This window comes from Vespa crabro, chromosome 1 (assembly GCF_910589235.1).
Source record: "Vespa crabro chromosome 1, iyVesCrab1.2, whole genome shotgun sequence".
NCBI classification, from domain to species: Eukaryota; Metazoa; Arthropoda; class Insecta; order Hymenoptera; family Vespidae; genus Vespa; species Vespa crabro.
In genome coordinates, this window is record NC_060955.1 from 11,629,799 (window position 1) to 11,656,787 (window position 26,989).

A 26,989-nucleotide genomic window follows, 5' to 3' on the forward strand; every position below is an offset into this window, starting at 1 on the left:
TTTAAACCTTGTTTCTTATCGTATATACGTTTTTTCGTTCATAATGGCGTACCATCGAAATACGAAATAATGAAATCTCATTCAAATTCAATTAGTTTATATACTATCGACGCAGAATAAAGATTACAACAAGAATATATCTTCCTGACTGTGTGTAAATAGAAGTTTTAACATGAAAATTGTCGAAAAATGAGATCGACAAATGCGAATTTTGTTAAATGCTGAGATAAAATCGTGAACACATTGAAATTACTCGTACCACAGCTTCAGAAATGTTTCCAATCAATTCGGACATTGTATTTCTGAAGATCAAACATTTATTTTATCTTGGAATCGAAGTTATAACCTTGTTTCATATTTTATATACGATTATACGCTCATAAAGAAGTATCATCGAAATACGAAATTTGAAATCTCAATCAATATCAATGCTTTTATATTCTATCGACGCAGAATATACAAAGGAACAAGAACATAAGTTTGTCACTATGTGTAAATACGAGTTTCAACATGAATATTGTAGAAAAATGAGATCGACAAATGCGAATTTTGTTAAATGCTGAGATAAAATCGTGAACACATTGAAATTACTCGTACCACAGCTTCAGAAATGTTTCCAATCTATTCGGACATTGTATTTCTGAAGATCAAACATTTATTTTATCTTGGAATCGACGTTATAACCTTGTTTCATATGTTGTATACGATTATTAGCTCATAAAGAAGTATCATCGAAATACGAAATTTGAAATCTCAATCAATATCAATGCTTTTATATTCTATCGACGCAGAATATACAAAGGAACAAGAACATAAATTTGTCACTATGTGTAAATACGAGTTTCAACATGAATATTGTAGAAAAATGAGATCGACACATGCGAATTTCGTTAATTGCAGAGCTTCAATCGTGAAAACATTGAACTTACTCGTACCACAGCTTGAGAAATGTTTCCAATCGATTCGAACATTGTATTTCTGAAGATCATACATCCATTTTATTTTGGAATCGACGTTATAACCTTGTTTCATATGTTATATATGATTATTAGCTCATAAAGAAGTATCATCGAAATACGAAATTTGAAATCTCAATCAATATGAATGCTATTATATTCTATCGACGCAGAATATACAATGGAACAAGATCATAAGTTTGTCACTATGTGTAAATACGAGTTTCAATATGAATATTGTAGAAAAATGAGATCGACACATGCGAATTTCGTTAATTGCTGAGATTTAATCATGAAAGCATTTAACTAACTCGTACCACAGCTTGAGAATTGTTTCCAATCGATTCGGACATTGTATTTCTGAAGATCAAACATCTATTTGATATTGGAATCGACGTTTTAACCTTGTTTCTTATCGTATATACGTTTTTTCGTTCATAATGGCGTACCATCGAAATACGAAATAATGAAATCTCATTCAAATTCAATTAGTTTATATTCTGTCGACTCAGAATAAAGATTACAACAAGAATATATCTTCCTGACTGTGTGTAAATAGAAGTTTTAACATGAAAATTGTCGAAAAATGAGATCGACATATGCGAATTTTGTTAAATGCTGAGATAAATTCGTGAACACATTGAAATTACTCGTACCACAGTTTCAGAAATGTTTCCAATCAATTCGGACATTGTATTTCTGAAGATCAAACATTTATTTTATCTTGGAATCGACGTTATAAACTTGTTTCATATTTTATATACGATTATTAGCTCATAAAGAAGTATCATCGAAATACGAAATTTGAAATCTCAATCAATATCAATGCTTTTACATTCTATCGACGCAGAATATACAAAGGAACAAGAACATAAGTTTGTCACTATGTGTAAATACGAGTTTCAACATGAATATTGTAGAAAAATGAGATCGACACATGCGAATTTCGTTAATTGCAGAGCTTCAATCGTGAATACATTGAACTTACTCGTACCACAGCTTGAGAAATGTTTCCAATCGATTCGGACATTGTATTTCTGAAGATCATACATCCATTTTATCTTGGAATCGACGTTATAACCTTGTTTCATATGTTATATATGATTATTAGCTCATAAAGAAGTATCATCGAAATACGAAATTTGAAATCTTAATCAATATCAATGCTTTTATATTCTATCGACTCAGAATATACAAAGGAACAAGAACATAAGTTTGTCACTATGTGTAAATACGAGATTCAACATGAATATTGTAGAAAAATGAGATCGACACATGCGAATTTCGTTAATTGCTGAGATTTAATCGTGAAAGCATTGAACTAACTCGTACCACAGCTTGAGAATTGTTTCCAATCGATTCGGACATTGTATTTCTGAAGATCAAACATCTATTTGATATTGATATCGACGTTTTAACCTTGTTTCATATTTTATATACGTTTTTTCGTTCATAATGGCGTACCATCGAAATACGAAATAATGAAATCTCAATCAATATCAATGCTTTTACATTCTATCGACGCAGAATATACAAAGGAACAAGAACATAAGTTTGTCACTATGTGTAAATACGAGTTTCAACATGAATATTGTAGGAAAATGAGATCGACACATGCGAATTTCGTTAATTGCAGAGCTTCAATCGTGAATACATTGAACTTACTCGTACCACAGCTTGAGAAATGTTTCCAATCAATTCGGACATTGTATTTCTGAAGATCAAACATTTATTTTATCTTGGAATCGACGTTATATCCTTGTTTCATATTTTATATACGATTATTAGCTCATAAAGAAGTATCATCGAAATACGAAATTTGAAATCTCAATCAATATCAATGCTTTTACATTCTATCGACGCAGAATATACAATGAAACAAGATCATAAGTTTGTCACTATGTGTAAATACGAGTTTCAACATGAATATTGTAGAAAAATGAGATCGACACATGCGAATTTCGTTAATTGCTGAGATTTAATCGTGAAAGCATTTAACTAACTCGTACCACAGCTTGAGAATTGTTTCCAATCGATTCGGACATTGTATTTCTGAAGATCAAACATCTATTTGATATTGGAATCGACGTTTTAACCTTGTTTCTTATCGTATATACGTTTTTTCGTTCATAATGGCGTACAATCGAAATACGAAATAATGAAATCTCATTCAAATTCAATTAGTTTATATTCTGTCGACGCAGAATAAAGATTACAACAAGAATATATCTTCCTGACTGTGTGTAAATAGAAGTTTTAACATGAAAATTGTCGAAAAATGAGATCGACAAATGCGAATTTTGTTAAATGCTGAGATAAAATCGTGAACACATTGAAATTACTCGTACCACAGTTTCAGAAATGTTTCCAATCAATTCGGACATTGTATTTCTGAAGATCAAACATTTATTTTATCTTGGAATCGACGTTATAACCTTGTTTCATATTTTATATACGATTATTAGCTCATAAAGAAGTATCATCGAAATACGAAATTTGAAATCTCAATCAATATCAATGCTTTTATATTCTATCGACGCAGAATATACAAAGGAACAAGAACATAAGTTTGTCACTATGTGTAAATACGAGTTTCAACATGAATATTGTAGAAAAATGAGATCGACACATGCGAATTTCGTTAATTGCAGAGCTTCAATCGTGAAAACATTGAACTTACTCGTACCACAGCTTGAGAAATGTTTCCAATCGATTCGAACATTGTATTTCTGAAGATCATACATCCATTTTATCTTGGAATCGACGTTATAACCTTGTTTAATATGTTATATATGATTATTAGCTCATAAAGAAGTATCATCGAAATACGAAATTTGAAATCTCAATCAATATGAATGCTATTATATTCTATCGACGCAGAATATACAATGGAACAAGATCATAAGTTTGTCACTATGTGTAAATACGAGTTTCAATATGAATATTGTAGAAAAATGAGATCGACACATGCGAATTTCGTTAATTGCTGAGATTTAATCATGAAAGCATTTAACTAACTCGTACCACAGCTTGAGAATTGTTTCCAATCGATTCGGACATTGTATTTCTGAAGATCAAACATCTATTTGATATTGGTATCGACGTTTTAACCTTGTTTCTTATCGTATATACGTTTTTTCGTTCATAATGGCGTACCATCGAAATACGAAATAATGAAATCTCATTCAAATTCAATTAGTTTATATTCTGTCGACTCAGAATAAAGATTACAACAAGAATATATCTTCCTGACTGTGTGTAAATAGAAGTTTTAACATGAAAATTGTCGAAAAATGAGATCGACAAATGCGAATTTTGTTAAATGCTGAGATAAAATCGTGAACACATTGAAATTACTCGTACCACAGTTTCAGAAATGTTTCCAATCTATTCGAACATTGTATTTCTGAAGATCAAACATTTATTTTATCTTGGAATCGACGTTATAACCTTGTTTCATATTTTATATACGATTATTAGCTCATAAAGAAGTATCATCGAAATACGAAATTTGAAATCTCAATCAATATCAATGCTATTATATTCTATCGACGCAGAATATACAAAGGAACAAGAACATAAGTTTGTCACTATGTGTAAATACGAGTTTCAACATGAATATTGTAGAAAAATGAGATCGACACATGCGAATTTCGTTAATTGCAGAGCTTCAATCGTGAAAACATTGAACATACTCGTACCACAGCTTGAGAAATGTTTCCAATCGATTCGGACATTGTATTTCTGAAGATCAAACATTTATTTTATCTTGGAATCGACGTTATAACCTTGTTTCATATTTTATATACGATTATTAGCTCATAAAGAAGTATCATCGAAATACGAAATTTGAAATCTCAATCAATATCAATGCTTTTACATTCTATCGACGCAGAATATACAAAGGAACAAGAACATAAGTTTGTCACTATGTGTAAATACGAGTTTCAACATGAATATTGTAGAAAAATGAGATCGACACATGCGAATTTCGTTAATTGCAGAGCTTCAATCGTGAATACATTGAACTTACTCGTACCACAGCTTGAGAAATGTTTCCAATCAATTCGGACATTGTATTTCTGAAGATCAAACATTTATTTTATCTTGGAATCGACGTTATATCCTTGTTTCATATTTTATATACGATTATTAGCTCATAAAGATGTATCATCGAAATACGAAATTTGAAATCTCAATCAATATCAATGCTTTTACATTCTATCGACGCAGAATATACAATGAAACAAGATCATAAGTTTGTCACTATGTGTAAATACGAGTTTCAACATGAATATTGTAGAAAAATGAGATCGACACATGCGAATTTCGTTAATTGCTGAGATTTAATCGTGAAAGCATTTAACTAACTCGTACCACAGCTTGAGAATTGTTTCCAATCGATTCGGACATTGTATTTCTGAAGATCAAACATCTATTTGATATTGGAATCGACGTTTTAACCTTGTTTCTTATCGTATATACGTTTTTTCGTTCATAATGGCGTACAATCGAAATACGAAATAATGAAATCTCATTCAAATTCAATTAGTTTATATTCTGTCGACGCAGAATAAAGATTACAACAAGAATATATCTTCCTGACTGTGTGTAAATAGAAGTTTTAACATGAAAATTGTCGAAAAATGAGATCGACAAATGCGAATTTTGTTAAATGCTGAGATAAAATCGTGAACACATTGAAATTACTCGTACCACAGTTTCAGAAATGTTTCCAATCAATTCGGACATTGTATTTCTGAAGATCAAACATTTATTTTATCTTGGAATCGACGTTATATCCTTGTTTCATATTTTATATACGATTATTAGCTCATAAAGAAGTATCATCGAAATACGAAATTTGAAATCTCAATCAATATCAATGCTTTTACATTCTATCGACGCAGAATATACAAAGGAACAAGAACATAAGTTTGTCACTATGTGTAAATACCAGTTTCAACATGAATATTGTAGAAAAATGAGATCGACACATGCGAATTTCGTTAATTGCAGAGCTTCAATCGTGAAAACATTGAACTTACTCGTACCACAGCTTGAGAAATGTTTCCAATCGATTCGGACATTGTATTTCTTAAGATCATACATCCATTTTATCTTGGAATCGATGTTATAACCTTGTTTCATATGTTATATATGATTATTAGCTCATAAAGAAGTATCATCGAAATACGAAATTTGAAATCTTAATCAATATCAATGCTTTTATATTCTATCGACTCAGAATATACAAAGGAACAAGAACATAAGTTTGTCACTATGTGTAAATACGAGTTTCAACATGAATATTGTAGAAAAATGAGATCGACACATGCGAATTTCGTTAATTGCTGAGATTTAATCGTGAAAGCATTGAACTAACTCGTACCACAGCTTGAGAATTGTTTCCAATCGATTCGGACATTGTATTTCTGAAGATCAAACATCTATTTAATATTTGAATCGACGTTTTAACCTTGTTTCTTATCGTATATACGTTTTTTCGTTCATAATGGCGTACCATCAAAATACGAAATAATGAAATCTCATTCAAATTCAATTAGTTTATATTCTGTCGACGCAGAATAAAGATTACAACAAGAATATATCTTCCTGACTGTGTGTAAATAGAAGTTTTAACATGAAAATTGTCGAAAAATGAGATCGACAAATGCGAATTTTGTTAAATGCTGAGATAAAATCGTGAACACATTGAAATTACTCGTACCACAGTTTCAGAAATGTTTCCAATCAATTCGGACATTGTATTTCTGAAGATCAAACATTTATTTTATCTTGGAATCGACGTTATAACCTTGTTTCATATTTTATATACGATTATTAGCTCATAAAGAAGTATCATCGAAATACGAAATTTGAAATCTCAATCAATATCAATGCTTTTATATTCTATCGACGCAGAATATACAATGGAACAAGAACATAAGTTTGTCACTATGTGTAAATACGAGTTTCAACATGAATATTGTAGAAAAATGAGATCGACACATGCGAATTTCGTTAATTGCAGAGCTTCAATCGTGAAAACATTGAACTTACTCGTACCACAGCTTGAGAAATGTTTCCAATCGATTCGAACATTGTATTTCTGAAGATCATACATCCTTTTTATCTTGGAATCGACGTTATAACCTTGTTTCATATGTTATATATGATTATTAGCTCATAAAGAAGTATCATCGAAATACGAAATTTGAAATCTCAATCAATATGAATGCTATTATATTCTATCGACGCAGAATATACAATGGAACAAGATCATAAGTTTGTCACTATGTGTAAATACGAGTTTCAATATGAATATTGTAGAAAAATGAGATCGACACATGCGAATTTCGTTAATTGCTGAGATTTAATCGTGAAAGCATTTAACTAACTCGTACCACAGCTTGAGAATTGTTTCCAATCGATTCGGACATTGTATTTCTGAAGATCAAACATCTATTTGATATTGGAATCGACGTTTTAACCTTGTTTCTTATCGTATATACGTTTTTTCGTTCATAATGGCGTACCATCGAAATACGAAATAATGAAATCTCATTCAAATTCAATTAGTTTATATTCTGTCGACGCAGAATAAAGAATACAACAAGAATATATCTTCCTGACTGTGTGTAAATAGAAGTTTTAACATGAAAATTGTCGAAAAATGAGATCGACAAATGCGAATTTTGTTAAATGCTGAGATAAAATCGTGAACACATTGAAATTACTCGTACCACAGTTTCAGAAATGTTTCCAATCAATTCGGACATTGTATTTCTGAAGATCAAACATTTATTTTATCTTGGAATCGACGTTATAACCTTGTTTCATATTTTATATACGATTATTAGCTCATAAAGAAGTATCATCGAAATACGAAATTTGAAATCTCAATCAATATCAATGCTTTTATATTCTATCGACGCAGAATATACAAAGGAACAAGAACATAAGTTTGTCACTATGTGTAAATACGAGTTTCAACATGAATATTGTAGAAAAATGAGATCGACACATGCGAATTTCGTTAATTGCAGAGCTTCAATCGTGAAAACATTGAACTTACTCGTACCACAGCTTGAGAAATGTTTCCAATCGATTCGAACATTGTATTTCTGAAGATCATACATCCATTTTATCTTGGAATCGACGTTATAACCTTGTTTCATATGTTATATATGATTATTAGCTCATAAAGAAGTATCATCGAAATACGAAATTTGAAATCTCAATCAATATGAATGCTATTATATTCTATCGACGCAGAATATACAATGGAACAAGATCATAAGTTTGTCACTATGTGTAAATACGAGTTTCAATATGAATATTGTAGAAAAATGAGATCGACACATGCGAATTTCGTTAATTGCTGAGATTTAATCATGAAAGCATTTAACTAACTCGTACCACAGCTTGAGAATTGTTTCCAATCGATTCGGACATTGTATTTCTGAAGATCAAACATCTATTTGATATTGGTATCGACGTTTTAACCTTGTTTCTTATCGTATATACGTTTTTTCGTTCATAATGGCGTACCATCGAAATACGAAATAATGAAATCTCATTCAAATTCAATTAGTTTATATTCTGTCGACTCAGAATAAAGATTACAACAAGAATATATCTTCCTGACTGTGTGTAAATAGAAGTTTTAACATGAAAATTGTCGAAAAATGAGATCGACAAATGCGAATTTTGTTAAATGCTGAGATAAAATCGTGAACACATTGAAATTACTCGTACCACAGTTTCAGAAATGTTTCCAATCAATTCGGACATTGTATTTCTGAAGATCAAACATTTATTTTATCTTGGAATCGACGTTATAACCTTGTTTCATATTTTATATACGATTATTAGCTCATAAAGAAGTATCATCGAAATACGAAATTTGAAATCTCAATCAATATCAATGCTATTATATTCTATCGACGCAGAATATACAAAGGAACAAGAACATAAGTTTGTCACTATGTGTAAATACGAGTTTCAACATGAATATTGTAGAAAAATGAGATCGACACATGCGAATTTCGTTAATTGCAGAGCTTCAATCGTGAAAACATTGAACATACTCGTACCACAGCTTGAGAAATGTTTCCAATCGATTCGGACATTGTATTTCTGAAGATCAAACATTTATTTTATCTTGGAATCGACGTTATAACCTTGTTTCATATTTTATATACGATTATTAGCTCATAAAGAAGTATCATCGAAATACGAAATTTGAAATCTCAATCAATATCAATGCTTTTACATTCTATCGACGCAGAATATACAAAGGAACAAGAACATAAGTTTGTCACTATGTGTAAATACGAGTTTCAACATGAATATTGTAGAAAAATGAGATCGACACATGCGAATTTCGTTAATTGCAGAGCTTCAATCGTGAATACATTGAACTTAGTCGTACCACAGCTTGAGAAATGTTTCCAATCAATTCGGACATTGTATTTCTGAAGATCAAACATTTATTTTATCTTGGAATCGACGTTATATCCTTGTTTCATATTTTATATACGATTATTAGCTCATAAAGAAGTATCATCGAAATACGAAATTTGAAATCTCTATCAATATCAATGCTTTTACATTCTATCGACGCAGAATATACAATGAAACAAGATCATAAGTTTGTCACTATGTGTAAATACGAGTTTCAACATGAATATTGTAGAAAAATGAGATCGACACATGCGAATTTCGTTAATTGCTGAGATTTAATCGTGAAAGCATTTAACTAACTCGTACCACAGCTTGAGAATTGTTTCCAATCGATTCGGACATTGTATTTCTGAAGATCAAACATCTATTTGATATTGGAATCGACGTTTTAACCTTGTTTCTTATCGTATATACGTTTTTTCGTTCATAATGGCGTACAATCGAAATACGAAATAATGAAATCTCATTCAAATTCAATTAGTTTATATTCTGTCGACGCAGAATAAAGATTACAACAAGAATATATCTTCCTGACTGTGTGTAAATAGAAGTTTTAACATGAAAATTGTCGAAAAATGAGATCGACAAATGCGAATTTTGTTAAATGCTGAGATAAAATCGTGAACACATTGAAATTACTCGTACCACAGTTTCAGAAATGTTTCCAATCAATTCGGACATTGTATTTCTGAAGATCAAACATTTATTTTATCTTGGAATCGACGTTATAACCTTGTTTCATATGTTATATATGATTATTAGCTCTTAAAGAAGTATCATCGAAATACGAAATTTCAAATCTCAATCAATATCAATGCTTTTACATTCTATCGACGCAGAATATACAAAGGAACAAGAACATAAGTTTGTCACTATGTGTAAATACCAGTTTCAACATGAATATTGTAGAAAAATGAGATCGACACATGCGAATTTCGTTAATTGCAGAGCTTCAATCGTGAAAACATTGAACTTACTCGTACCACAGCTTGAGAAATGTTTCCAATCGATTCGGACATTGTATTTCTTAAGATCATACATCCATTTTATCTTGGAATCGATGTTATAACCTTGTTTCATATGTTATATATGATTATTAGCTCATAAAGAAGTATCATCGAAATACGAAATTTGAAATCTTAATCAATATCAATGCTTTTATATTCTATCGACTCAGAATATACAAAGGAACAAGAACATAAGTTTGTCACTATGTGTAAATACGAGATTCAACATGAATATTGTAGAAAAATGAGATCGACACATGCGAATTTCGTTAATTGCTGAGATTTAATCGTGAAAGCATTGAACTAACTCGTACCACAGCTTGAGAATTGTTTCCAATCGATTCGGACATTGTATTTCTGAAGATCAAACATCTATTTGATATTGGAATCGACGTTTTAACCTTGTTTCTTATCGTATATACGTTTTTTCGTTCATAATGGCGTACCATCGAAATACGAAATAATGAAATCTCATTCAAATTCAATTAGTTTATATTCTGTCGACGCAGAATAAAGATTACAACAAGAATATATCTTCCTGACTGTGTGTAAATAGAAGTTTTAACATGAAAATTGTCGAAAAATGAGATCGACAAATGCGAATTTTGTTAAATGCTGAGATAAAATCGTGAACACATTGAAATTACTCGTACCACAGTTTCAGAAATGTTTCCAATCAATTCGGACATTGTATTTCTGAAGATCAAACATTTATTTTATCTTGGAATCGACGTTATAACCTTGTTTCATATTTTATATACGATTATTAGCTCTTAAAGAAGTATCATCGAAATACGAAATTTCAAATCTCAATCAATATCAATGCTTTTATATTCTATCGACGCAGAATATACAAAGGAACAAGAACATAAGTTTGTCACTATGTGTAAATACGAGTTTTAACATGAATATTGTCGAAAATTGAGATCGACACATGCGAATTTCTTTAATTGCAGAGATGTAATCGTGAAATCATTGAACTTACTCGTACCACAGCTTGAGAAATGTTTCCAATCTATTCGGACATTGTATTTCTGAAGATCAAACATCTATTTAATATTGGAATCGACGTTTTAACCTTGTTTCTTATCGTATATACGTTTTTTCGTTCATAATGGCGTACCATCGAAATACGAAATAATGAAATCTCATTCAAATTCAATTAGTTTATATTCTGTCGACGCAGAATAAAGATTACAACAAGAATATATCTTCCTGACTGTGTGTAAATAGAAGTTTTAACATGAAAATTGTCGAAAAATGAGATCGACAAATGCGAATTTTGTTAAATGCTGAGATAAAATCGTGAACACATTGAAATTACTCGTACCACAGTTTCAGAAATGTTTCCAATCAATTCGGACATTGTATTTCTGAAGATCAAACATTTATTTTATCTTGGAATCGACGTTATAACCTTGTTTCATATGTTATATATGATTATTAGCTCTTAAAGAAGTATCATCGAAATACGAAATTTCAAATCTCAATCAATATCAATGCTTTTACATTCTATCGACGCAGAATATACAAAGGAACAAGAACATAAGTTTGTCACTATGTGTAAATACCAGTTTCAACATGAATATTGTAGAAAAATGAGATCGACACATGCGAATTTCGTTAATTGCAGAGCTTCAATCGTGAAAACATTGAACTTACTCGTACCACAGCTTGAGAAATGTTTCCAATCGATTCGGACATTGTATTTCTTAAGATCATACATCCATTTTATCTTGGAATCGATGTTATAACCTTGTTTCATATGTTATATATGATTATTAGCTCATAAAGAAGTATCATCGAAATACGAAATTTGAAATCTCAATCAATATCAATGCTTTTACATTCTATCGACTCAGAATATACAAAGGAACAAGAACATAAGTTTGTCACTATGTGTAAATACGAGATTCAACATGAATATTGTAGAAAAATGAGATCGACACATGCGAATTTCGTTAATTGCTGAGATTTAATCGTGAAAGCATTGAACTAACTCGTACCACAGCTTGAGAATTGTTTCCAATCGATTCGGACATTGTATTTCTGAAGATCAAACATCTATTTAATATTTGAATCGACGTTTTAACCTTGTTTCTTATCGTATATACGTTTTTTCGTTCATAATGGCGTACCATCAAAATACGAAATAATGAAATCTCATTCAAATTCAATTAGTTTATATTCTGTCGACGCAGAATAAAGATTACAACAAGAATATATCTTCCTGACTGTGTGTAAATAGAAGTTTTAACATGAAAATTGTCGAAAAATGAGATCGACAAATGCGAATTTTGTTAAATGCTGAGATAAAATCGTGAACACATTGAAATTACTCGTACCACAGTTTCAGAAATGTTTCCAATCAATTCGGACATTGTATTTCTGAAGATCAAACATTTATTTTATCTTGGAATCGACGTTATAACCTTGTTTCATATTTTATATACGATTATTAGCTCATAAAGAAGTATCATCGAAATACGAAATTTGAAATCTCAATCAATATCAATGCTTTTATATTCTATCGACGCAGAATATACAATGGAACAAGAACATAAGTTTGTCACTATGTGTAAATACGAGTTTCAACATGAATATTGTAGAAAAATGAGATCGACACATGCGAATTTCGTTAATTGCAGAGCTTCAATCGTGAAAACATTGAACTTACTCGTACCACAGCTTGAGAAATGTTTCCAATCGATTCGAACATTGTATTTCTGAAGATCAAACATCTATTTGATATTGGAATCGACGTTTTAACCTTGTTTCTTATCGTATATACGTTTTTTCGTTCATAATGGCGTACCATCGAAATACGAAATAATGAAATCTCATTCAAATTCAATTAGTTTATATTCTGTCGACGCAGAATAAAGATTACAACAAGAATATATCTTCCTGACTGTGTGTAAATAGAAGTTTTAACATGAAAATTGTCGAAAAATGAGATCGACAAATGCGAATTTTGTTAAATGCTGAGATAAAATCGTGAACACATTGAAATTACTCGTACCACAGTTTCAGAAATGTTTCCAATCAATTCGGACATTGTATTTCTGAAGATCAAACATTTATTTTATCTTGGAATCGACGTTATAACCTTGTTTCATATTTTATATACGATTATTAGCTCTTAAAGAAGTATCATCGAAATACGAAATTTCAAATCTCAATCAATATCAATGCTTTTATATTCTATCGACGCAGAATATACAAAGGAACAAGAACATAAGTTTGTCACTATGTGTAAATACGAGTTTTAACATGAATATTGTCGAAAATTGAGATCGACACATGCGAATTTCTTTAATTGCAGAGATGTAATCGTGAAATCATTGAACTTACTCGTACCACAGCTTGAGAAATGTTTCCAATCTATTCGGACATTGTATTTCTGAAGATCAAACATCTATTTAATATTGGAATCGACGTTTTAACCTTGTTTCTTATCGTATATACGTTTTTTCGTTCATAATGGCGTACCATCGAAATACGAAATAATGAAATCTCATTCAAATTCAATTAGTTTATATTCTGTCGACGCAGAATAAAGATTACAACAAGAATATATCTTCCTGACTGTGTGTAAATAGAAGTTTTAACATGAAAATTGTCGAAAAATGAGATCGACAAATGCGAATTTTGTTAAATGCTGAGATAAAATCGTGAACACATTGAAATTACTCGTACCACAGTTTCAGAAATGTTTCCAATCAATTCGGACATTGTATTTCTGAAGATCAAACATTTATTTTATCTTGGAATCGACGTTATAACCTTGTTTCATATGTTATATATGATTATTAGCTCTTAAAGAAGTATCATCGAAATACGAAATTTGAAATCTCAATCAATATCAATGCTTTTATATTCTATCGACGCAGAATATACAAAGGAACAAGAACATAAGTTTGTCACTATGTGTAAATACGAGTTTCAACATGAATATTGTAGAAAAATGAGATCGACACATGCGAATTTCGTTAATTGCAGAGCTTCAATCGTGAAAACATTGAACTTACTCGTACCACAGCTTGAGAAATGTTTCCAATCGATTCGAACATTGTATTTCTGAAGAACATACATCCATTTTATCTTGGAATCGACGTTATAACCTTGTTTCATATGTTATATATGATTATTAGCTCATAAAGAAGTATCATCGAAATACGAAATTTGAAATCTCAATCAATATGAATGCTATTATATTCTATCGACGCAGAATATACAATGGAACAAGATCATAAGTTTGTCACTATGTGTAAATACGAGTTTCAATATGAATATTGTAGAAAAATGAGATCGACACATGCGAATTTCGTTAATTGCTGAGATTTAATCGTGAAAGCATTGAACTAACTCGTACCACAGCTTGAGAATTGTTTCCAATCGATTCGGACATTTTATTTCTGAAGATCAAACATCTATTTGATATTGGAATCGACGTTTTAACCTAGTTTCTTATCGTATATACGTTTTTTCGTTCATAATGGCGTACCATCGAAATACGAAATAATGAAATCTCATTCAAATTCAATTAGTTTAAATTCTGTCGACGCAGAATAAAGATTACAACAAGAATATATCTTCCTGACTGTGTGTAAATAGAAGTTTTAACATGAAAATTGTCGAAAAATGAGATCGACAAATGCGAATTATGTTAAATGCTGAGATAAAATCGTGAACACATTGAAATTACTCGTACCACAGCTTCAGAAATGTTTCCAATCAATTTGGACATTGTATTTCTGAAGATCAAACATTTATTTTATCTTGGAATCGACGTTATAACCTTGTTTCATATTTTATATACGATTATTAGCTCATAAAGAAGTATCATCGAAACACGAAATTTGAAATCTCAATCAATATCAATGCTTTTATATTCTATCGACGCAGAATATACAAAGGAACAAGAACATAAGTTTGTCACTATGTGTAAATACGAGTTTTAACATGAATATTGTCGAAAATTGAGATCGACACATGCGAATTTCTTTAATTGCAGAGATGTAATCGTGAAATCAATGAACTTACTCGTACCACAGCTTGAGAAATGTTTCCAATCTATTCGGACATTGTATTTCTGAAGATCAAACATCCATTTTATATTGTAATCGACGTTATAACCTTGTTTCATATTTTATATACGATTATTAGCTCATAAAGAATTATCATCGAAATACGAAATTTGAAATCTCAATCAATATCAATGCTATTATATTTTATCGACGCAGAATATACAATGGAACAAGATCATAAGTTTGTCACTATGTGTAAATACGAGATTCAACATGAATATTGTAGAAAAATGAGATCGACACATGCGAATTTCGTTAATTGCTGAGATTTAATCGTGAAAGCATTGAACTAACTCGTACCACAGCTTGAGAATTGTTTCCAATCGATTCGGACATTGTATTTCTGAAGATCAAACATCTATTTGATATTGGAATCGACGTTTTAACCTTGTTTCTTATCGTATATACGTTTTTTCGTTCATAATGGCGTACCATCGAAATACGAAATAATGAAATCTCATTCAAATTCAATTAGTTTATATTCTGTCGACGCAGAATAAAGATTACAACAAGAATATATCTTCCTGACTGTGTGTAAATAGAAGTTTTAACATGAAAATTGTCGAAAAATGAGATCGACAAATGCGAATTTTGTTAAATGCTGAGATAAAATCGTGAACACATTGAAATTACTCGTACCACAGTTTCAGAAATGTTTCCAATCAATTCGGACATTGTATTTCTGAAGATCAAACATTTATTTTATCTTGGAATCGACGTTATAACCTTGTTTCATATTTTATATACGATTATTAGCTCATAAAGAAGTATCATCGAAATACGAAATTTGAAATCTCAATCAATATCAATGCTTTTATATTCTATCGACGCAGAATATACAAAGGAACAAGAACATAAGTTTGTCACTATGTGTAAATACGAGTTTTAACATGAATATTGTCGAAAATTGAGATCGACACATGCGAATTTCTTTAATTGCAGAGATGTAATCGTGAAATCATTGAACTTACTCGTACCACAGCTTGAGAAATGTTTCCAATCTATTCGGACATTGTATTTCTGAAGATCAAACATCCATTTTATATTGGAATCGACGTTATAACCTTGTTTCATATTTTATATACGATTATTAGCTCATAAAGAATTATCATCGAAATACGAAATTTGAAATCTCAATCAATATCAATGCTATTATATTCTATCGACGCAGAATATACAATGGAACAAGATCATAAGTTTGTCACTATGTGTAAATACGAGATTCAACATGAATATTGTAGAAAAATGAGATCGACACATGCGAATTTCGTTATTTGCTGAGATTTAATCGTGAAAGCATTGAACTAACTCGTACCACAGCTTGAGAATTGTTTCCAATCGATTCGGACATTGTATTTCTGAAGATCAAACATCTATTTAATATTGGAATCGACGTTTTAACCTTGTTTCTTATCGTATATACGTTTTTTCGTTCATAATGGCGTACCATCGAAATACGAAATAATGAAATCTCATTCAAATTCAATTAGTTTATATTCTGTCGACGCAGAATAAAGATTACAACAAGAATATATCTTCCTGACTGTGTGTAAATAGAAGTTTTAACATGAAAATTGTCGAAAAATGAGATCGACAAATGCGAATTTTGTTAAATGCTGAGATAAAATCGTGAACACATTGAAATTACTCGTACCACAGTTTCAGAAATGTTTCCAATCAATTCGGACATTGTATTTCTGAAGATCAAACATTTATTTTATCTTGGAATCGACGTTATAACCTTGTTTCATATGTTATATATGATTATTAGCTCTTAAAGAAGTATCATCGAAATACGAAATTTCAAATCTCAATCAATATCAATGCTTTTATATTCTATCGACGCAGAATATACAATGGAACAAGAACATAAGTTTGTCACTATGTGTAAATACGAGTTTTAACATGAATATTGTCGAAAATTGAGATCGACACATGCGAATTTCTTTAATTGCAGAGATGTAATCGTGAAATCATTGAACTTACTCGTACCACAGCTTGAGAAATGTTTCCAATCTATTCGGACATTGTATTTCTGAAGATCAAACATCCATTTTATATTGGAATCGACGTTATAACCTTGTTTCATATTTTATATACGATTATTAGCTCATAAAGAATTATCATCGAAATACGAAATTTGAAATCTCAATCAATATCAATGCTATTATATTCTATCGACGCAGAATATACAATGGAACAAGATCATAAGTTTGTCACTATGTGTAAATACGAGATTCAACATGAATATTGTAGAAAAATGAGATCGACACATGCGAATTTCGTTAATTGCTGAGATTTAATCGTGAAAGCATTGAACTAACTCGTACCACAGCTTGAGAATTGTTTCCAATCGATTCGGACATTGTATTTCTGAAGATCAAACATCTATTTAATATTGGAATCGACGTTTTAACCTTGTTTCTTATCGTATATACGTTTTTTCGTTCATAATGGCGTACCATCGAAATACGAAATAATGAAATCTCATTCAAATTCAATTAGTTTATATTCTGTCGACGCAGAATAAAGATTACAACAAGAATATATCTTCCTGACTGTGTGTAAATAGAAGTTTTAACATGAAAATTGTCGAAAAATGAGATCGACAAATGCGAATTTTGTTAAATGCTGAGATAAAATCGTGAACACATTGAAATTACTCGTACCACAGTTTCAGAAATGTTTCCAATCAATTCGGACATTGTATTTCTGAAGATCAAACATTTATTTTATCTTGGAATCGACGTTATAACCTTGTTTCATATGTTATATATGATTATTAGCTCTTAAAGAAGTATCATCGAAATACGAAATTTGAAATCTCAATCAATATCAATGCTTTTATATTCTATCGACGCAGAATATACAAAGGAACAAGAACATAAGTTTGTCACTATGTGTAAATACGAGTTTCAACATGAATATTGTAGAAAAATGAGATCGACACATGCGAATTTCGTTAATTGCAGAGCTTCAATCGTGAAAACATTGAACTTACTCGTACCACAGCTTGAGAAATGTTTCCAATCGATTCGAACATTGTATTTCTGAAGATCATACATCCATTTTATCTTGGAATCGACGTTATAACCTTGTTTCATATGTTATATATGATTATTAGCTCATAAAGAAGTATCATCGAAATACGAAATTTGAAATCTCAATCAATATGAATGCTATTATATTCTATCGACGCAGAATATACAATGGAACAAGATCATAAGTTTGTCACTATGTGTAAATACGAGTTTCAATATGAATATTGTAGAAAAATGAGATCGACACATGCGAATTTCGTTAATTGCTGAGATTTAATCGTGAAAGCATTGAACTAACTCGTACCACAGCTTGAGAATTGTTTCCAATCGATTCGGACATTTTATTTCTGAAGATCAAACATCTATTTGATATTGGAATCGACGTTTTAACCTAGTTTCTTAACGTATATACGTTTTTTCGTTCATAATGGCGTACCATCGAAATACGAAATAATGAAATCTCATTCAAATTCAATTAGTTTAAATTCTGTCGACGCAGAATAAAGATTACAACAAGAATATATCTTCCTGACTGTGTGTAAATAGAAGTTTTAACATGAAAATTGTCGAAAAATGAGATCGACAAATGCGAATTATGTTAAATGCTGAGATAAAATCGTGAACACATTGAAATTACTCGTACCACAGCTTCAGAAATGTTTCCAATCAATTTGGACATTGTATTTCTGAAGATCAAACATTTATTTTATCTTGGAATCGACGTTATAACCTTGTTTCATATGTTATATATGATTATTAGCTCATAAAGAAGTATCATCGAAATACGAAATTTGAAATCTCAATCAATATCAATGCTTTTATATTCTATCGACGCAGAATATACAAAGGAACAAGAACATAAGTTTGTCACTATGTGTAAATACGAGTTTCAACATGAATATTGTAGAAAAATGAGATCGACACATGCGAATTTCGTTAATTGCAGAGCTTCAATCGTGAAAACATTGAACTTACTCGTACCACAGCTTGAGAAATGTTTCCAATCGATTCGAACATTGTATTTCTGAAGATCATACATCCATTTTATCTTGGAATCGACGTTATAACCTTGTTTCATATGTTATATATGATTATTAGCTCATAAAGAAGTATCATCGAAATACGAAATTTGAAATCTCAATCAATATGAATGCTATTATATTCTATCGACGCAGAATATACAATGGAACAAGATCATAAGTTTGTCACTATGTGTAAATACGAGTTTCAATATGAATATTGTAGAAAAATGAGATCGACACATGCGAATTTCGTTAATTGCTGAGATTTAATCGTGAAAGCATTGAACTAACTCGTACCACAGCTTGAGAATTGTTTCCAATCGATTCGGACATTGTATTTCTGAAGATCAAACATCTATTTGATATTGGAATCGACGTTTTAACCTAGTTTCTTAACGTATATACGTTTTTTCGTTCATAATGGCGTACCATCGAAATACGAAATAATGAAATCTCATTCAAATTCAATTAGTTTAAATTCTGTCGACGCAGAATAAAGTTTACAACAAGAATATATCTTCCTGACTGTGTGTAAATAGAAGTTTTAACATGAAAATTGTCGAAAAATGAGATCGACAAATGCGAATTATGTTAAATGCTGAGATAAAATCGTGAACACATTGAAATTACTCGTACCACAGCTTCAGAAATGTTTCCAATCAATTTGGACATTGTATTTCTGAAGATCAAACATCTATTTTATCTTGGAATCGACGTTATAACCTTGTTTCATATTTTATATACGATTATTAGCTCATAAAGAAGTATCATCGAAATACGAAATTTGAAATCTCAATCAATATCAATGCTTTTATATTCTATCGACGCAGAATATACAAAGGAACAAGAACATAAGTTTGTCACTATGTGTAAATACGAGTTTCAACATGAATATTGTAGAAAAATGAGATCGACACATGCGAATTTCGTTAATTGCAGAGCTTCAATCGTGAAAACATTGAACTTACTCGTACCACAGCTTGAGAAATGTTTCCAATCGATTCGAACATTGTATTTCTGAAGATCATACATCCATTTTATCTTGGAATCGATGTTATAACCTTGTTTCATATGTTATATATGATTATTAGCTCATAAAGAAGTATCATCGAAATACGAAATTTGAAATCTTAATCAATATGAATGCTATTATATTCTATCGACGCAGAATATACAATGGAACAAGATCATAAGTTTGTCACTATGTGTAAATACGAGATTCAACATGAATATTGTAGAAAAATGAGATCGACACATGCGAATTTCGTTAATTGCTGAGATTTAATCGTGAAAGCATTGAACTAACTCGTACCACAGCTTGAGAATTGTTTCCAATCGATTCGGACATTGTATTTCTGAAGATCAAACATCTATTTAATATTGGAATCGACGTTTTAACCTTGTTTCTTATCGTATATACGTTTTTTCGTTCATAATGGCGTACCATCGAAATACGAAATAATGAAATCTCATTCAAATTCAATTAGTTTATATTCTGTCGACGCAGAATAAAGATTACAACAAGAATATATCTTCCTGACTGTGTGTAAATAGAAGTTTTAACATGAAAATTGTCGAAAAATGAGATCGACAAATGCGAATTTTGTTAAATGCTGAGATAAAATCGTGAACACATTGAACTTACTCGTACCACAGTTTCAGAAATGTTTCCAATCAATTCGGACATTGTATTTCTGAAGATCAAACATTTATTTTATCTTGGAATCGACGTTATAACCTTGTTTCATATGTTATATATGATTATTAGCTCTTAAAGAAGTATCATCGAAATACGAAATTTGAAATCTCAATCAATATCAATGCTTTTATATTCTATCGACGCAGAATATACAAAGGAACAAGAACATAAGTTTGTCACTATGTGTAAATACGAGTTTCAACATGAATATTGTAGAAAAATGAGATCGACACATGCGAATTTCGTTAATTGCAGAGCTTCAATCGTGAAAACATTGAACTTACTCGTACCACAGCTTGAGAAATGTTTCCAATCGATTCGAACATTGTATTTCTGAAGATCATACATCCATTTTATCTTGGAATCGACGTTATAACCTTGTTTCATATGTTATATATGATTATTAGCTCATAAAGAAGTATCATCGAAATACGAAATTTGAAATCTCAATCAATATGAATGCTATTATATTCTATCGACGCAGAATATACAATGGAACAAGATCATAAGTTTGTCACTATGTGTAAATACGAGTTTCAATATGAATATTGTAGAAAAATGAGATCGACACATGCGAATTTCGTTAATTGCTGAGATTTAATCGTGAAAGCATTGAACTAACTCGTACCACAGCTTGAGAATTGTTTCCAATCGATTCGGACATTTTATTTCTGAAGATCAAACATCTATTTGATATTGGAATCGACGTTTTAACCTAGTTTCTTAACGTATATACGTTTTTTCGTTCATAATGGCGTACCATCGAAATACGAAATAATGAAATCTCATTCAAATTCAATTAGTTTAAATTCTGTCGACGCAGAATAAAGTTTACAACAAGAATATATCTTCCTGACTGTGTGTAAATAGAAGTTTTAACATGAAAATTGTCGAAAAATGAGATCGACAAATGCGAATTATGTTAAATGCTGAGATAAAATCGTGAACACATTGAAATTACTCGTACCACAGCTTCAGAAATGTTTCCAATCAATTTGGACATTGTATTTCTGAAGATCAAACATTTATTTTATCTTGGAATCGACGTTATAACCTTGTTTCATATTTTATATACGATTATTAGCTCATAAAGAAGTATCATCGAAATACGAAATTTGAAATCTCAATCAATATCAATGCTTTTATATTCTATCGACGCAGAATATACAAAGGAACAAGAACATAAGTTTGTCACTATGTGTAAATACGAGTTTCAACATGAATATTGTAGAAAAATGAGATCGACACATGCGAATTTCGTTAATTGCAGAGCTTCAATCGTGAAAACATTGAACTTACTCGTACCACAGCTTGAGAAATGTTTCCAATCGATTCGAACATTGTATTTCTGAAGATCATACATCCATTTTATCTTGGAATCGACGTTATAACCTTGTTTCATATGTTATATATGATTATTAGCTCATAAAGAAGTATCATCGAAATACGAAATTTGAAATCTTAATCAATATGAATGCTATTATATTCTATCGACGCAGAATATACAATGGAACAAGATCATAAGTTTGTCACTATGTGTAAATACGAGATTCAACATGAATATTGTAGAAAAATGAGATCGACACATGCGAATTTCGTTAATTGCTGAGATTTAATCGTGAAAGCATTGAACTAACTCGTACCACAGCTTGAGAATTGTTTCCAATCGATTCGGACATTGTATTTCTGAAGATCAAACATCTATTTAATATTGGAATCGACGTTTTAACCTTGTTTCTTATCGTATATACGTTTTTTCGTTCATAATGGCGTACCATCGAAATACGAAATAATGAAATCTCATTCAAATTCAATTAGTTTATATTCTGTCGACGCAGAATAAAGATTACAACAAGAATATATCTTCCTGACTGTGTGTAAATAGAAGTTTTAACATGAAAATTGTCGAAAAATGAGATCGACAAATGCGAATTTTGTTAAATGCTGAGATAAAATCGTGAACACATTGAAATTACTCGTACCACAGTTTCAGAAATGTTTCCAATCAATTCGGACATTGTATTTCTGAAGATCAAACATTTATTTTATCTTGGAATCGACGTTATAACCTTGTTTCATATGTTATATATGATTATTAGCTCTTAAAGAAGTATCATCGAAATACGAAATTTGAAATCTCAATCAATATCAATGCTTTTATATTCTATCGACGCAGAATATACAAAGGAACAAGAACATAAGTTTGTCACTATGTGTAAATACGAGTTTCAACATGAATATTGTAGAAAAATGAGATCGACACATGCGAATTTCGTTAATTGCAGAGCTTCAATCGTGAAAACATTGAACTTACTCGTACCACAGCTTGAGAAATGTTTCCAATCGATTCGAACATTGTATTTCTGAAGATCATACATCCATTTTATCTTGGAATCGACGTTATAACCTTGTTTCATATGTTATATATGATTATTAGCTCATAAAGAAGTATCATCGAAATACGAAATTTGAAATCTCAATCAATATGAATGCTATTATATTCTATCGACGCAGAATATACAATGGAACAAGATCATAAGTTTGTCACTATGTGTAAATACGAGTTTCAATATGAATATTGTAGAAAAATGAGATCGACACATGCGAATTTCGTTAATTGCTGAGATTTAATCGTGAAAGCATTGAACTAACTCGTACCACAGCTTGAGAATTGTTTCCAATCGATTCGGACATTTTATTTCTGAAGATCAAACATCTATTTGATATTGGAATCGACGTTTTAACCTAGTTTCTTAACGTATATACGTTTTTTCGTTCATAATGGCGTACCATCGAAATACGAAATAATGAAATCTCATTCAAATTCAATTAGTTTAAATTCTGTCGACGCAGAATAAAGTTTACAACAAGAATATATCTTCCTGACTGTGTGTAAATAGAAGTTTTAACATGAAAATTGTCGAAAAATGAGATCGACAAATGCGAATTATGTTAAATGCTGAGATAAAATCGTGAACACATTGAAATTACTCGTACCACAGCTTCAGAAATGTTTCCAATCAATTTGGACATTGTATTTCTGAAGATCAAACATTTATTTTATCTTGGAATCGACGTTATAACCTTGTTTCATATTTTATATACGATTATTAGCTCATAAAGAAGTATCATCGAAATACGAAATTTGAAATCTCAATCAATATCAATGCTTTTATATTCTATCGACGCAGAATATACAAAGGAACAAGAACATAAGTTTGTCACTATGTGTAAATACGAGTTTCAACATGAATATTGTAGAAAAATGAGATCGACACATGCGAATTTCGTTAATTGCAGAGCTTCAATCGTGAAAACATTGAACTTACTCGTACCACAGCTTGAGAAATGTTTCCAATCGATTCGAACATTGTATTTCTGAAGATCATACATCCATTTTATCTTGGAATCGACGTTATAACCTTGTTTCATATGTTATATATGATTATTAGCTCATAAAGAAGTATCATCGAAATACGAAATTTGAAATCTCAATCAATATGAATGCTATTATATTCTATCGACGCAGAATATACAATGGAACAAGATCATAAGTTTGTCACTATGTGTAAATACGAGTTTCAATATGAATATTGTAGAAAAATGAGATCGACACATGCGAATTTCGTTAATTGCTGAGATTTAATCGTGAAAGCATTGAACTAACTCGTACCACAGCTTGAGAATTGTTTCCAATCGATTCGGACATTTTATTTCTGAAGATCAAACATCTATTTGATATTGGAATCGACGTTTTAACCTAGTTTCTTAACGTATATACGTTTTTTCGTTCATAATGGCGTACCATCGAAATACGAAATAATGAAATCTCATTCAAATTCAATTAGTTTAAATTCTGTCGACGCAGAATAAAGTTTACAACAAGAATATATCTTCCTGACTGTGTGTAAATAGAAGTTTTAACATGAAAATTGTCGAAAAATGAGATCGACAAATGCGAATTATGTTAAATGCTGAGATAAAATCGTGAACACATTGAAATTACTCGTACCACAGCTTCAGAAATGTTTCCAATCAATTTGGACATTGTATTTCTGAAGATCAAACATTTATTTTATCTTGGAATCGACGTTATAACCTTGTTTCATATTTTATATACGATTATTAGCTCATAAAGAAGTATCATCGAAATACGAAATTTGAAATCTCAATCAATATCAATGCTTTTATATTCTATCGACGCAGAATATACAAAGGAACAAGAACATAAGTTTGTCACTATGTGTAAATACGAGTTTCAACATGAATATTGTAGAAAAATGAGATCGACACATGCGAATTTCGTTAATTGCAGAGCTTCAATCGTGAAAACATTGAACTTACTCGTACCACAGCTTGAGAAATGTTTCCAATCGATTCGAACATTGTATTTCTGAAGATCATACATCCATTTTATCTTGGAATCGATGTTATAACCTTGTTTCATATGTTATATATGATTATTAGCTCATAAAGAAGTATCATCGAAATACGAAATTTGAGATCTTAATCAATATGAATGCTATTATATTCTATCGACGCAGAATATACAATGGAACAAGATCATAAGTTTGTCACTATGTGTAAATACGAGATTCAACATGAATATTGTAGAAAAATGAGATCGACACATGCGAATTTCTTTAATTGCTGAGATTTAATCGTGAAAGCATTGAACTAACTCGTACCACAGCTTGAGAATTGTTTCCAATCGATTCGGACATTGTATTTCTGAAGATCAAACATCTATTTAATATTGGAATCGACGTTTTAACCTTGTTTCTTATCGTATATACGTTTTTTCGTTCATAATGGCGTACCATCGAAATACGAAATAATGAAATCTCATTCAAATTCAATTAGTTTATATTCTGTCGACGCAGAATAAAGATTACAACAAGAATATATCTTCCTGACTGTGTGTAAATAGAAGTTTTAACATGAAAATTGTCGAAAAATGAGATCGACAAATGCGAATTTTGTTAAATGCTGAGATAAAATCGTGAACACATTGAAATTACTCGTACCACAGTTTCAGAAATGTTTCCAATCAATTCGGACATTGTATTTCTGAAGATCAAACATTTATTTTATCTTGGAATCGACGTTATAACCTTGTTTCATATGTTATATATGATTATTAGCTCTTAAAGAAGTATCATCGAAATACGAAATTTGAAATCTCAATCAATATCAATGCTTTTATATTCTATCGACGCAGAATATACAAAGGAACAAGAACATAAGTTTGTCACTATGTGTAAATACGAGTTTCAACATGAATATTGTAGAAAAATGAGATCGACACATGCGAATTTCGTTAATTGCAGAGCTTCAATCGTGAAAACATTGAACTTACTCGTACCACAGCTTGAGAAATGTTTCCAATCGATTCGAACATTGTATTTCTGAAGATCATACATCCATTTTATCTTGGAATCGACGTTATAACCTTGTTTCATATGTTATATATGATTATTAGCTCATAAAGAAGTATCATCGAAATACGAAATTTGAAATCTCAATCAATATGAATGCTATTATATTCTATCGACGCAGAATATACAATGGAACAAGATCATAAGTTTGTCACTATGTGTAAATACGAGTTTCAATATGAATATTGTAGAAAAATGAGATCGACACATGCGAATTTCGTTAATTGCTGAGATTTAATCGTGAAAGCATTGAACTAACTCGTACCA